General features: G+C 50.6%; 1 protein-coding gene across 1 annotated transcript in view; it reads right to left on the minus strand.

Moving 5' to 3' along the window:
• CROCC (ciliary rootlet coiled-coil, rootletin) overlaps positions 1-12,852 on the minus strand; it is a 107,620-nt gene that overhangs the window by 67,269 nt on the left and 27,499 nt on the right. Inside the window, exon 2 of the mRNA XM_032787576.2 lies at positions 11,274-12,646. The gene's annotated coding sequence lies outside the window, so the exon portion shown is untranslated. The remainder of the gene's footprint in view (positions 1-11,273; positions 12,647-12,852) is intronic.

A 12,852-nucleotide genomic window follows, 5' to 3' on the forward strand; every position in this document is an offset into this window, starting at 1 on the left:
GGCGGCTCCGCACCCACCGCGCAGCGCCCGGGGACTCGCGAGTAGGATCAAGTCTCCTCCCCCGGCGCCCCACGGGCAGCGAGACCCAGGGCGGCCCGGGAGGAGGGCAGACGGCCGAGGAATCCCGCCCCTTCCTGGAGATTTCATTCATGGCCATCGTCTCCCTGCCCTGGGGTCCTAACGCCCCCCAGCCGCCGGCAGAGCCGCAAGCCACGGGAGCCGGGCGTGGCTAGCTGCTTTGGGCTGGCTTTAGCCACCGCAGGAGCCCTGGGTGCGGGGGAGGGAGGGGGGAAGTGGTGCCCCCAAGAAGGTTGGGGAGACTAGGATAAAAGGGTGTTAAAACCCGTTAATCGACACGTGTTAAAGCTGAGTGTGGACAGGGTACAGAAAGGTGATGCTGAGTCCAGGAATTTAAGATTCAGACAGGGAGGGGACATTTCTACAGGGATGGAGAATATGCAGTTGCCATTACTGACAAGGAAAACTTTGGAAGGGATATTCAGCCTCGGGCTTAGGACAATGTCTAACTATTAAAGATCAGGATAAAATCCAGTGGGGGGGGGGCAGTTTACCCCACATCTGCCCCTTGAAGGGGGGGTGGTCTTGAACAGGGGCAGATTAGCCACAGGGCCAATGGGGCTGTGCCCAGGGGCCCCAGCTAATTGGGGGGCCCTGGAAAAATTGGCCCCCCAACCTGCTCCACCCACCCACCCGGCCCTCCTGCCAGGGAGCAGGGTGAGGGAACGGGGACTTGCCCTACTCCGCCCACCTGACATTACTGCTGGGGAGTGGGGGAAGCCTGACCCCATTTCCCTGGCGGCAGCGGGGAGGGGACTGCAGGTGGAGGGGGTGAGGAGGGGGCCCCACTTGCTGTGGCCCAGAGCCCCGCAAAACTGTAACCCATCTGATGCTGTCCACTGTCAGAGACAGGATACTGGGACAGACAGACTGATCCCTGCCATCCCTCAGCATCCAGGAGTCTCTCAGACCACCTGGGCCTGAAAGCTCCTTCCTCTTACCAGCTAGTAGGGAACGCGGATTTAGGTTATCAGACTCCTACTAGTCAAAGGCTGATGTGGCAGATTAAGCCCCCAAGACGGGTCCAGAAGAGAAATCAGCCTGTTAGAAAACCCAGCACCTCTCCCAGGCCTGAGCATTTTGCTATAAATCACACTATGCTTTAAAAAGCACATTACTCTCAAACGCCGTCCCCTCTCCATGCCCCCTGCCACTAGCGGGTGGGGAGAATCAGATGAATACTTTGCCCTTCTCTGGAGCCTTTTGCCCAGGAAGAGCCCAAGGCACTTTACAGACTAATGAAGCTGCATAATACCTCTGGCAGGTAGATTGTATTAGACCCATTTTACAAATGGGGAAACTGAGGCACAGAAAGACCTAAAGTGACTCGCCTTCCGTCACCCTGCAAAGTTGGTGGGAGAAGCTGGAAATGGAACTCTGGTCCTGTTCTACCCACTAAGCAACACTGTCTTGAATAAAGGCAGCTTCAACCTAGCAACCTGGTCTCCTGAGAAGCCAGAGGGACGGGCAGCAGGATTTACAGCAACTGAAGCAAATGGCACAAAAAGGCCATTATAGTGACCCAATCAGGTCACACTGCATCCTCTTGCCTACCAAGGTATAGTGCATCTAAGGGATGTCTACACTGCAACGGGTAACTGCAGCTCAGCTAGGCAAACCAGCGCTACCTCTAATCCTGCTAGCAACTCTCAAAATAGCAGTGAAGAGGCAGTGGCATGGACCCTGGCACGGGCTGTACCTAGTGGGGTTCCAGATGGGCTTGCACAGCCCACGCTGAAGCCTGTGCCACTGCATCTTCACTGATTTCTTTAGCCATATTCCTAATGGGAGTGGCTCCCCGAGCTGCACTCAAATCTCCACTCGCAGGGTAGACATACCCAAAGACACAGGGTTCACACCATCCTTCTGGGCTCACAGCCGGGACCCTGACTTTACACTTCACAGCTGTCTCTTGCACAAGCATTTTTAGAAGAATCTCCCACTGTTGCACTAACACTGGTGCAGCTCTGCTGGTGCAAACCCTAATGGAGGCCAGTCATTGGTGTTATCACCACTGCCCCAGCTAACCTGCCCTCTGGTAGACAAGGTTCAAAGGGGACATCTCTGGTGGTGCCAACATCATCATCTGAAAGCAAAGCAGGGTGTACTAGGACCCAAGAGTAGCCTGGCTTTGGAGAGGGGAGGAGGGGGGATCAAGCCAATGGGGGAGAGGGATATGCGAGATGGTGCTTCGCCCAGCCCCTAAGGAACCATCACTATGACAACTTCAAAGCTCTGTTACTATGGTGATACAAATGTGGGCAAACTCCATTGCTGAAGAATCCCCCTTTTCAGACCTTGATGGGGCGTAAGCGGAAGGGAGGCCCTTTGATTTCAGATTTTACTTTGCTAAACTTTCCCAGTAACTTGTCAGTATTTAGTAGAAAAATTAGCAGGTGAAAATCAATGCAAAAAATTAACAGTTTTCAGGATAAAGATCAGAGTTACTGTGGGGAGAGGGGAGGACAGGAAAAAAGCAATGAGTAGAAAAAAAGTAAAAGTATTCAAAGTCAAAGCAGTTTAATACTGTGGCTTACTTCACAAATTGGACACAAACCGTATTTACACCCACGGGTGCATCTTCCACTACATTGCCTTATTTCAACAGACAGCCTCACTTTTAACCCTTCGACTGACTTATTAACAGAAACACTTCCACCTAACATAGTGGATTGGATTTCCTTAACACACTCAGTATTTTCATGTACCTGAGTAGTTCCAAATTTGGCTGTAAACCAGTAACAGTGGAACAATTACTTTTGTGAAACCTGGAAATATAGGACCTAGCCACATCAGCCACGCCATCAGGGGCTCATTCACCTGCACATCTGCCAATGTGATCTATGCCATCACATGCCAGCAGTGCCCCTCTGTATACTGGCCAAACTGGACAGTCTCTACACAAAAGAATTAATGGACACAAACCTGACATCAAGAATTATGACATAGAAAAACCAGTCGGAGAACACTTCAGTCTCCCTGGACACTCAATAGCACACTTAAAAGTGGCAATTCTTCAACAAAAAAACTTCAGAAACAGACTCCAACAAGAAAGGGCAGAACTGGAATTAATTTGCAAACTGGACACCATCAAATTAAACTGAATAAAGACGGGGAGTGGATGGGTTACTGCAAAAACTAATTACCCTCGACTGTTCCTCACCCCTTCTTGCCAACTCTTTGAAATGGGCCACCTTGATTACATGGGCCTCATCTCCACTACTAAAGTGATTTTTTCCTCCCTTGGTATTCTACTGTTGAGAATAGCCCCCTTCCACTTTAATTGAATTGGCTCGTTAGCACTGACCCTCCACTTGCTAAGGCAACTCCCATTTTTTCATGTACTGTGTATTTATACCTGCTACTGTATTTTCCACTCCATGCATCTGATGAAGTGGGGTTTAGCCCGCAAAAGCTTATGCCCAAATAAATGTGTTAGTCTCTTAGGTGCCACAAGGACTTCTTGTTATTTGAACTGACAATGAAAGGCCTTAAGTAGAAGCCAAGGTTGAAAGAGCCCAGTGTCCACCATGAAGCCGTCCGCAGAGAGGTTAGCTTGGTAAGAATCCTTCCCAGACAACAAATATTTTCATCTTAAAATCAGCCTGTAAACTGAGAGAATCTCATACAAATAAACTGAGAATGAACGAGGAAGAAATTAACAGCTGCAGCTAAGCCCAGAAGTCCTGCTTGTAAGCATGTCTACACTAGAAACACCCTTTTGGGACGCTGTTAGCCCCACCTATGTTGCTGTGCTGATTTACACGTAGGTGTCCGTTTCAAAACACCTGACAGACAGATTGGTTCTGGAGCTGACTGCTCAGATCTCAAACACCCCAGATTTTATGGGAGAATTGGCAGACACTGGATTCAAACCCCCGAAATCCAAAGGCCGTCCTGCCAGGTGCTTTGATCCCAAATCAGATCTCAGGGCAGAAGAACCTGGATTGTCAGGTCCAATTGGCTCCCAGTCCAAGAAGGTGGAAAGCTCACCACCCAGCAAGACTTCTGCCGCCTGAGAGATGTGGACAATGGGCTTTTCAAAGCCACAGGATCTTCTCCCCACAGAGTCCCATCCTTACAAGATGAAAGGCTCAGGTGAGCCTCCAGCGGAGTCCCACTGAATAAGGGCAGCTGGGCTAGAACTCTGCACGAGCAGACAAACTGGGCAGAGCCCAGCCACCTCCACATTACAGCTGTGCAGCTCTGGCGCTGCACTTGAGCCGCTGTAGCCTCGATGCCTCCCACATCAGTGGAAGGGGGGTTTCTGCGGCTGCAGTTAATCCACCTCTCTGAGAGCTGATAGTTAAGCCGACTGAGGAATCCTTCCATTGACCTAGCTGCATCTACAATGGGCATTAGGTCAACCTCACTGTGCCGCAAAATTTTCTCCAGCCCTGAGCGATGTTACCTGGTCGATCTATTTGAAGATGTAGACCAGGCCTCAGTAAATCTAGGCCATGACGATGAAAAGGCTGATTTTCACTGGCCTCAGTTCGACCATCCCTATTATTATATTGCAGTGGTGGCCAGATTGGGATCAGGGGCGCAGAGTACGGTGTACTGGACAAACAACATGAAGTCCCTACATCAATGAGCTTGCAGCGAAAGGCCCTGATCCTGCCCTAAAAAGCAGGCAACTGAGCCCTGGCGGCCACGCAGAACCATTCTGCAGCACCTGGGTGGGCAAATTGCAAGATCAGGGCTCCGTTTCAGACAAGATGCAGCAAGTGCAAATGGCAGACAGAGGGGTGCTCACTTTACAAAGGGAAAACAATATTTCCCCCTAACTGCCACCCCTGCAGAATCACCATGGATTCACAGTCAAGCTGGCCTCTCCTTCTCCGACATCACCAGGCATAGAGCTCCATCAGGCCATGTTCTGCCTTCCCCGCCACTTTCTATGGGGTTGTGCAGGAGGAACAGCAAACAACGCACAAGGAATAAGAGAGTCCAGCTCCCCCCTCTGCCAGCCGCCTTGGCTCCTAAAGAGAAATAGGAGTTAGACCCTATGGGAGGGTCTGACAAGTGTGATGCTGGAATGCACCTGGGGCCAATCGGATCAGGGCCACTTCCCAGATTCAGATTCACTTTTTAGAGGAGACCCACATTGTAAACAAGAATTGTGCTCTCAAAGAAACCAGACAAGACTTAAAGCCCCACACAGAACAAGTACACGTGTCACAGACCCAACCCTTCTGCTGGCTCGACCTCAACTCCTCTTCCCGTAGGGGACTTTGCCGCCATCCCTTGGGTTTATGGACAGCGCTGCTGACTATTCTCAATCATTTACGTCCAGCCCTGCTGAGCTGAGGCGGAGGTGCTCATGATACTGTGAGCTGACCCTGCAGGGCAGCAGGGCAGGCCTGAACCAGGGTGATTCTGGATCTGGATCCTTCCCGTGTTGTGACATGTAGGATAAAGAGTCCCCAAGGCCCCCCCATCCCTGTCTGTTCTGAGTCACTCTTTGCAGGTCCCCCTCTGCCGGTAAGAAGCAGAACAACAATTCAGCATCACCCAGATAAACAAACACAGCAGCAGCAGGCGGCTTAGCAGCGAGATGCGTTTTACGTTTTACGCAGAAGAGATATCATGAAAGGAGGATGCAGGGGGATTAAGGCAGAAGGCTTGAGATCAGGCAGCCGAGAGCATCTGATGGGAACTGGGGAGGGTGCGGGGAAGGTCAGGGGAGCTGGAAGGTCAATGAGTCAGTGATGGGGAAGGAGACTGGGTTTTCGTAAATCTGGACCCTTTTTAGTCTTGATCCAGATCCCAGCAGCGCTTTGGCTGGGTGATTACTGTTCAGACTGTGCAAACGTAATCCCTCTGTGCAGTCCTCTCCTGCTTTCCGGGAACCGGAATAGTTCACGGCAGCAGTAACGCGCCCCAAGAAGTATCATTAAACTGGATGCTCACAGGCCTCAGGTGTAAAGAGCTGTAATGTGGGATAGCAGCAAGCTTTTGGGGGACTGTTTTTTGGTCTTGCACGTGTGCTCTTCAGCAGTGTAGCCTAGGGGTTGGAGCAGTGCCCTAGGACTTAGGAAACTTGGGATCTATTCTCAATTCTGCCACTGGTCAGCTGAGTGATCTTGAGCAAGTCATGTCCCTGCTTCATGCCTCAGTTTCCCCTTCTGTAACATGAGGCTAACAATACTGACTCTTTGCAAAGCGCTTCAAGATCTGCTGAGGAACAGCACTAGATAAGAGCTAGGGATCAGCACCTAGCTCAGTGGCATGCAGATCCTTGCTTGGGATCCCGCCAGGCTGCCGGAAGACATCACAGATAACAACGATGCCAGGTGCATGTTGCTGATTCTACGATTCAACCTTTCTCCTGCAAGAGTCAGTCACTGAATCTATTCTCCCGACCCCGTAATGGGAGGGGGAGACGGGTGAGCTGAGATCTTTTATTGGACCAGCTTCCACGGGTGAAAGAGACGAGTGTTTGAGCCACACACAGTTCTTGAGCAGCATTTCTGCCCGGATGTGCGAGAGGCCTGCCGTGCCACTGAGACAGGCGGCGAGGTCATTAGTGCCCTGCCTGTCACACGGGTCCTTGTGTTCAGCACCAAAGCCCCCAGCCGTTGCAGAGTGTTGTATTTACGTGGTGTGGGGGGAGCGAGCTGGGGACAAGCCAGCCGAGCGGAGAAGGGGAAGGCGGTTACAGAGTTATAAGTGACTGGGCAAGCAGCTGCCCTCAGCAGGGGTCTGGTCCTGCCCCTCCCCCTTCACAGTCAGAGCCCCAGGGCCTCCCACCACAACCACCCAGAGAGAGGGGAGACATGCTGCTGGACACCCCACACAAATGAGGTGCTCTGCCCTGCTGCCCCCACAATCCCCCTGGGGCAGGGCCTCCCACATGTTCCATTAGTGGGGTCTCCCTCCTTCCATGTCTCACCCCACGGGGATGTCTGGGCCCCACCCCACTCCTGCATCTTCCCCCCAGTGCATTCCACATTCTCCCCTCCCAAAACTAAGGGGGTGAAGCCCCTGCCCCCAGGGTCTCCCAAAACCCCCAGGATGCTCCCAGTACAGGCCACTCTTGATTTCATGGGGTCTCGCCCCATACACCCATCCTCCTGGCTCTGTGCACCAGCGGTCCCTATACATGCATGGAGGACTTGGCCCCACTAAGCTGGCTTCCTTTAGTAACCTGCTTAGCCGCCCATCTGCACTAGTCAGTTTCACTTACTGGCTGCCAGTCCCTCAATATCTCCAGCTGTGTTTGGGATGCACACACTTCAGGTTATGGATGATTTGTATCATCCTAATGCCTAGGAACCCCAGTCACAGACCAGAACCTCATGGCGCCAGGTGCTGTACAAAGTTTCTGCCTCAGAGAGCTGACGATCTAAGCATAAGTCAAGAGACGACAGCTGGATACAGACAGCCTGGGGGAGTACAAGGAAACGGTGAGAGAATGTTGATCAGTGCGACAGGCTATTATTTAAAGCAGAGGTTCTCAACCTTTTTCTTTTTGAGCCTCCCCCCAGCATGGTATGAAAACTCCACAGCCCCCCCATGTCACAACAACTGTTTTTCTGCATGTAAAAGCCAGGGCCGGTGTCAGGGGGTAGGAAGCTGGGCTGTTGCTCAAGGGCTCATGCCACAGGGGGCTCGGTGAAGCTCCATTGCTCAGGCTTTGGCTTCTGCCCTGGGTGGCGGAGCTTGGAGCCCTGGGGTTCAGCCCCTTGTGGTGGTGCTTTGGCTTTCCGCCCTGGGCCCCCACAGGTCTAGGGCCAGCCCTGCTTGGCGGTCCTCCTGAAACTTGCTTGCAGTCCCCCAGGGGCCCCAGACCCCTGGTTGAAAACCACTGATCTAAACCATTGATGAAGATATTGTACAGAACAGGACCCAGAATCAATCCCTGTGGGACCCCACTCGTTATGTCCTGCCAGCATGACTGTTGAACCACTGATAATGACTCTTTGGGAACCATTTTCCAGCCAGTTATACATCCACCTTATAGCAGCTCCATCTAGTACTCCAGGGTACTTTCTATGTACTTACTTTCCTCAGCATTAAACACAGGCTAACCTTGCAAGTACTCATGAAATTCAACACATTCTCACCAGATACCTTGATCGCTATAGCTTGAAAGGCCTCAGTAACTGGACTAGGCCATGGCTGGAAGTTGGGCGTGCATGTTGCATTGTGGTTTTAAAGCTGTTTAATCCTCCTGAGCTTGTATCGAGGTATAAGTGAACTTCTTGTCTCCCATGCTTGGCAAACAGCTCCGAGCATCATGCACAAAGCAGATATTAGCAGCTGGAGGCTGCTGTTTCAAGATCCATTTGAAAAAGCCCTGGGCCATCGCTACTAAACTGGATCCTTCCCCTTGAAGGAGCCCAGGAGATCCCGCTGTTCCGGTGAGATCGCTACAGCTGGTGGAGCTGTCAGTTACAATGTGTTTTGAGGAACTTTTCAGCTTGTTACTTTTCTGTTCACTTCACAACATTTACAAACGTGTTTGCCATGCAAAGCTGTTGAACCAATGGTTTTTACAAACACCTGGAAGCTACAGATGCTTTGAAGGAACGATTTGGTTGCTCTTTTGATAGTCAGAATTGGCTATTTGAGCTGTACGATTGGTCAGCTAAGGCACATAGTAATTTCCTCCCTCTGATTGGATGACAACTTTCATTTATCATCTACATTTCCCTTGACTCCAAACAAGTTTAGTTTCTTGATTAAAGGCATCCGAATGACATGCCCTCAATTCAGAGCTCTCAAACATTTTACAGCAATAAAACTCTCCAGCAAGGTATTAAGATCTTGGATACAGACAATCCTTTTCATTTGTAGATCTCAAAGCACTTTACAAAGCAGGGTCAACGTAAGCATCATCTATATTATACATAGGGGGTAACGAAAGCACAGAGAGGTGTAGAAACATGCCCATGGTTATATAGTCAGGCAGTGGCAGGTTGTTATAGAAATGTAAATGGTCAGTGCTCACCCTAAAGGATTTGAGAGAACTTAATATACAGGAATCATTTCACATGGTGCAAAAATGCAGCCAGCTCTGGGGTGGAATGTGGCAGATTTTTGACCGACTACATTAACACTATAAAACATAGGAAAGGAACTTTATAATGGTTTCCTCCCTGGAGTATTTAACGACACAAAATGTATTTAAAGGGACGCCAGCTTGAATTTTTTTTTTTAAATTGACTAGCTTAAAAAAATAGGAAGCTCCTTATAGAGAAAAATCTGAAGGTTTCAATCTGTTTTCAGAAAAGTGCATCGGTGCCTTTTTCTACTCGTCAGCTGATTCTCTGTCCAGGAAGGGAGAACACCAACTCACCAAGGCCTGAAAATAACACTACTAATGAAACTCAGGCCCCACTCCTATCCTCTCCCCACTTCCCCACAACTGTCTGGTGGCCTCTTCAGCAACAGCAGGGAAGAGATGCAGAGCCCAGCTTTAACATGGGATCTGCAAGAGAGACCCCTAGCTCCACCACAAGCTTCTGTTGCTCCATGCCTGCCTCTTCTCAGGCTGCCACTGTTTCCAATCTCCACGCGGGGGGGTCTAGGAAGTAAAGAAGGAGCTTCTCTTACTCATTGCCCCGGCTCGGAAGGAAAAGAAGGAACTTCCTGCCGCCAAACTCAAACTGCAGCAGCTCTGGTGCCCTATTTCTTAGCCAGCACCCAGCTGGTGAACCCCTTTCTCTGCTCCAAGCAGGTTACAGCCTAAATAAATTTGTTCTAAATTAACCCCTGGTCCTACAGTCCCAGAGCCACAGGCTAGGGCCTCTTGAAAGTTCATGGGGCTCTGCGCAGGTCTAAAGACCTGTGCTAGTGGATGCAATGCCACGATGTGGCAGCAGAAACCAAAAAGTGCTATAAAAATGCTCGGCACATGAGACAGGAAGCGAAACTAACGATTAATCAAACAGTGAAATGGGCTACGCATGAAGCACTGTCCCCAGAGAGAAATCTTGCAGCATTGGCTCCAATCTTGCTCCCTTCTAGCCACCAGCTGTTACCTGAGAACAATACACAGCCCCTTCTCAGACAAAACTAGGCCCAGGTTAACCGCATTAGAATTTGGCCAGGACATGAGGGCTAATGAGTGAAACTCTTGCCAGAAAAAAAAAGAGTGTCTCTGGCTTTTTAATAGCAGCATCTCATGGGGAAATCAGCCAAGCATCCTATGTCTGAGTCAGCAGTAACTCAGAGGGAAGATCACCACCTAGAGAATCGCCAAGGTTGTGCCTTGAAGGTCTCTCAGCCAACGGTTGACCCAAGCCCAGCCCTGCTTTGAGAGATCGCACAGGATCCCAGCATAAGCTGGCATGGCTACAGACAGAGAGAGATCTATGCCCAGGGTGAACCACAGCTTACTTAGCCTGGGCTAGCAGACTGCATAACCATCTGCCAATAGCAGTGCAACTAACAAGGGTTAGCAACTGTGAAAACGAAGGTGCATGGACTGAACTCACAGGGGTCTAGAACTCATCCCAGCCCTGGTCTTACACAATTGCTAGTGGCAGTCGTTTCAGCAGTGTGAAATTCTGTAGTGTCAATGCACCCCCTTAGTGCTGAACAAGGATTGATTTTGGTTCAGGATAAAAATGTATTTTAATTCCTTTGATTTTAGAAATTTCTGGAGGTGTTTGGTCAGGGATATATTTCTGTGCAACAGCCAAAAAGAGACACTAATAAAATCCTTGCTCTTGCTGAAAAGGCCTCACCTCTATGCCTCTTGCCTGGGCTACCAAGAACCCCAACCGTCATGTGGTACCACCACTGGACATTCGTACGCACTGTTCACACACTGTCTCCTCTGGATTTCACAAAGGGAGATTGCAGATGGAAAACTGGCCAGAGTGTCAGAGTTGGGTTAAATCCACTCTCCTCCCCAGCACTGTTTACCTGGTGGGGTGACCCAGCAGACAACAGCCCGGTTGCGGTTAGCGAGGTCTGACCCTTGAGAAGTGTTAACAAGACATCAAACCAGCTGCAGCAGGAGGGGCAATAGGAAATTAAAACTCCCTAAAAAATCCCTTCACTGTCTCCAAAGCAACCACCCTCAGAGCCCTTTCCCTGGGCACCTGTTCAGGAGGCGGAAGGAAGCTGAGCTGGATTTAACCCCTCATTCACCAGGCGGCTCCCACTCCCACCACAGCCGGAGAGCACGATCAGTGTTAAACCTCAGGTTCTCTTTCCACCTTCATGCCAGCACTCACCTGCAGTGATCTCTGTTAGGTTGCTCTGGGGCTTGCGGGCGTGTTGGTGACTCTCCCAGGGCTGGTTACTATAGAGCTCGGCACCTGCTGCCAGTGCTGCGTGACATTCAGGTTAAGTCTCTTTTGTTGGACAAGGTCACTCCCTGCTCCTGCATGGCCACGCTAACCCCTCGAATTCCTCCTGGTAACCAGGTACCAGGAGCCCAGCCGCCCACACCGTAACTTAGCCTGTCATCCTACGTGCTGCCCTCCTTAAGCTCATTAGCTGCTAGGGGTTATGACTCCACAGGGCGGCTGGTAAACAAAACCCATCTGCCCAATCAGCCACACGTTGCTATAACAGTCAGGTTTTTCCAGGACTTGCCAGTTTTTGTTCAGAAATTTTGACTTGGCATGAAGGGTTTCTTTCTCCGCAGATGGCTTCAGTGAACTGGCCAGTACTACAGATTAACCACGACCGTGATCACGAACAAGTCAGTAACAGTGCGGGATGCTAGCTGCTGTCATTGATTTGAATTCTCAGGACATTGGTCTTACACCTCCATTCCTCAATCACTGTTCTTTGGCCCTGGTCCACCCAGACCCTTTCCCTGTGCCAAGGATTCAAACCCATCCTTAAGACTCACAAGTGACAATTTTTTAAATCCCAAACTTCTAGTTGGCCGGGGGGGGGGGGGGGGGAGGAAAATGACACCTGCCAAGTGTGACCGCTTAGTGTCTAGGACTAAAAGATAATTCTCCACCCTTCCCCCAGTGCCCCCGATGCAGAGATGGCAATTTCCTGCAACACCTTTGGGAGATCTCACTGTATAATGTTTATGCAACACTATGGGCCAGGGATTGTCAGGAATTCCATTGGTGACAGTAACCATGGCTCCCCAGGGACTAGGAAGAGAGTGTGTGTGTGTGTGGGGGGGGGTGATCGTCCGGTTATAACACCTCCAGAGAGGCACCATTTCCTGCGGAGGCTCACTTGAACTCAGGCAAACTGGATTCTCCCAAGTCCAGCAGACAGAGAGAGGGCTTGGGGATAAATAGCCTGCATTTAAACTGCCTCAGGGCCCTTTTTCTGATCCAGCCAACAGACAGGACCTTCTCAGCCAGGGGAGGGCCCCACTCCTCCGTGGAGAGGTGGAAGGCCTGACACGGACCAGAGTCCTTTTGCAGGCAGGGGGTGATTTCTGGTAAGCTTATTAGCATGCACATCGGTTCTTTTATTTTTAGTTTTCTCTGTCATGCTTTTACCTTAAGAATAAAGGTGCTTGCTTAGAAAAAAACAATTACCCCGTTCATAACCTTCAAAGAGAAAGCAAAGCAGAGACACTGGGCTGTAAGCACTCTGTCCTGCTGGGTATCTCACTGCAGGCAGAGAACTGCAGAGTCCAGAAAGACCTCTTGTCAAGAGGGAGATATGGGTCTCCGGCCAAGCCTGAGGAGCCCCAAACCCTTAAAGGGCCACACCATATGATGGGGAGGGATGACCAGTGGGAGGTACTGCCCTTAAAGGGAAGAGTACCCTGCCACCTGGCCCACACACAGTTCACAGGTAAGAATCTCCAGGATCAAGGCCTTGGACTGT

Source organism: Chelonoidis abingdonii, chromosome 23 (genome assembly GCF_003597395.2).
Source record: "Chelonoidis abingdonii isolate Lonesome George chromosome 23, CheloAbing_2.0, whole genome shotgun sequence".
Lineage (NCBI taxonomy): Eukaryota > Metazoa > Chordata > Testudines > Testudinidae > Chelonoidis > Chelonoidis abingdonii.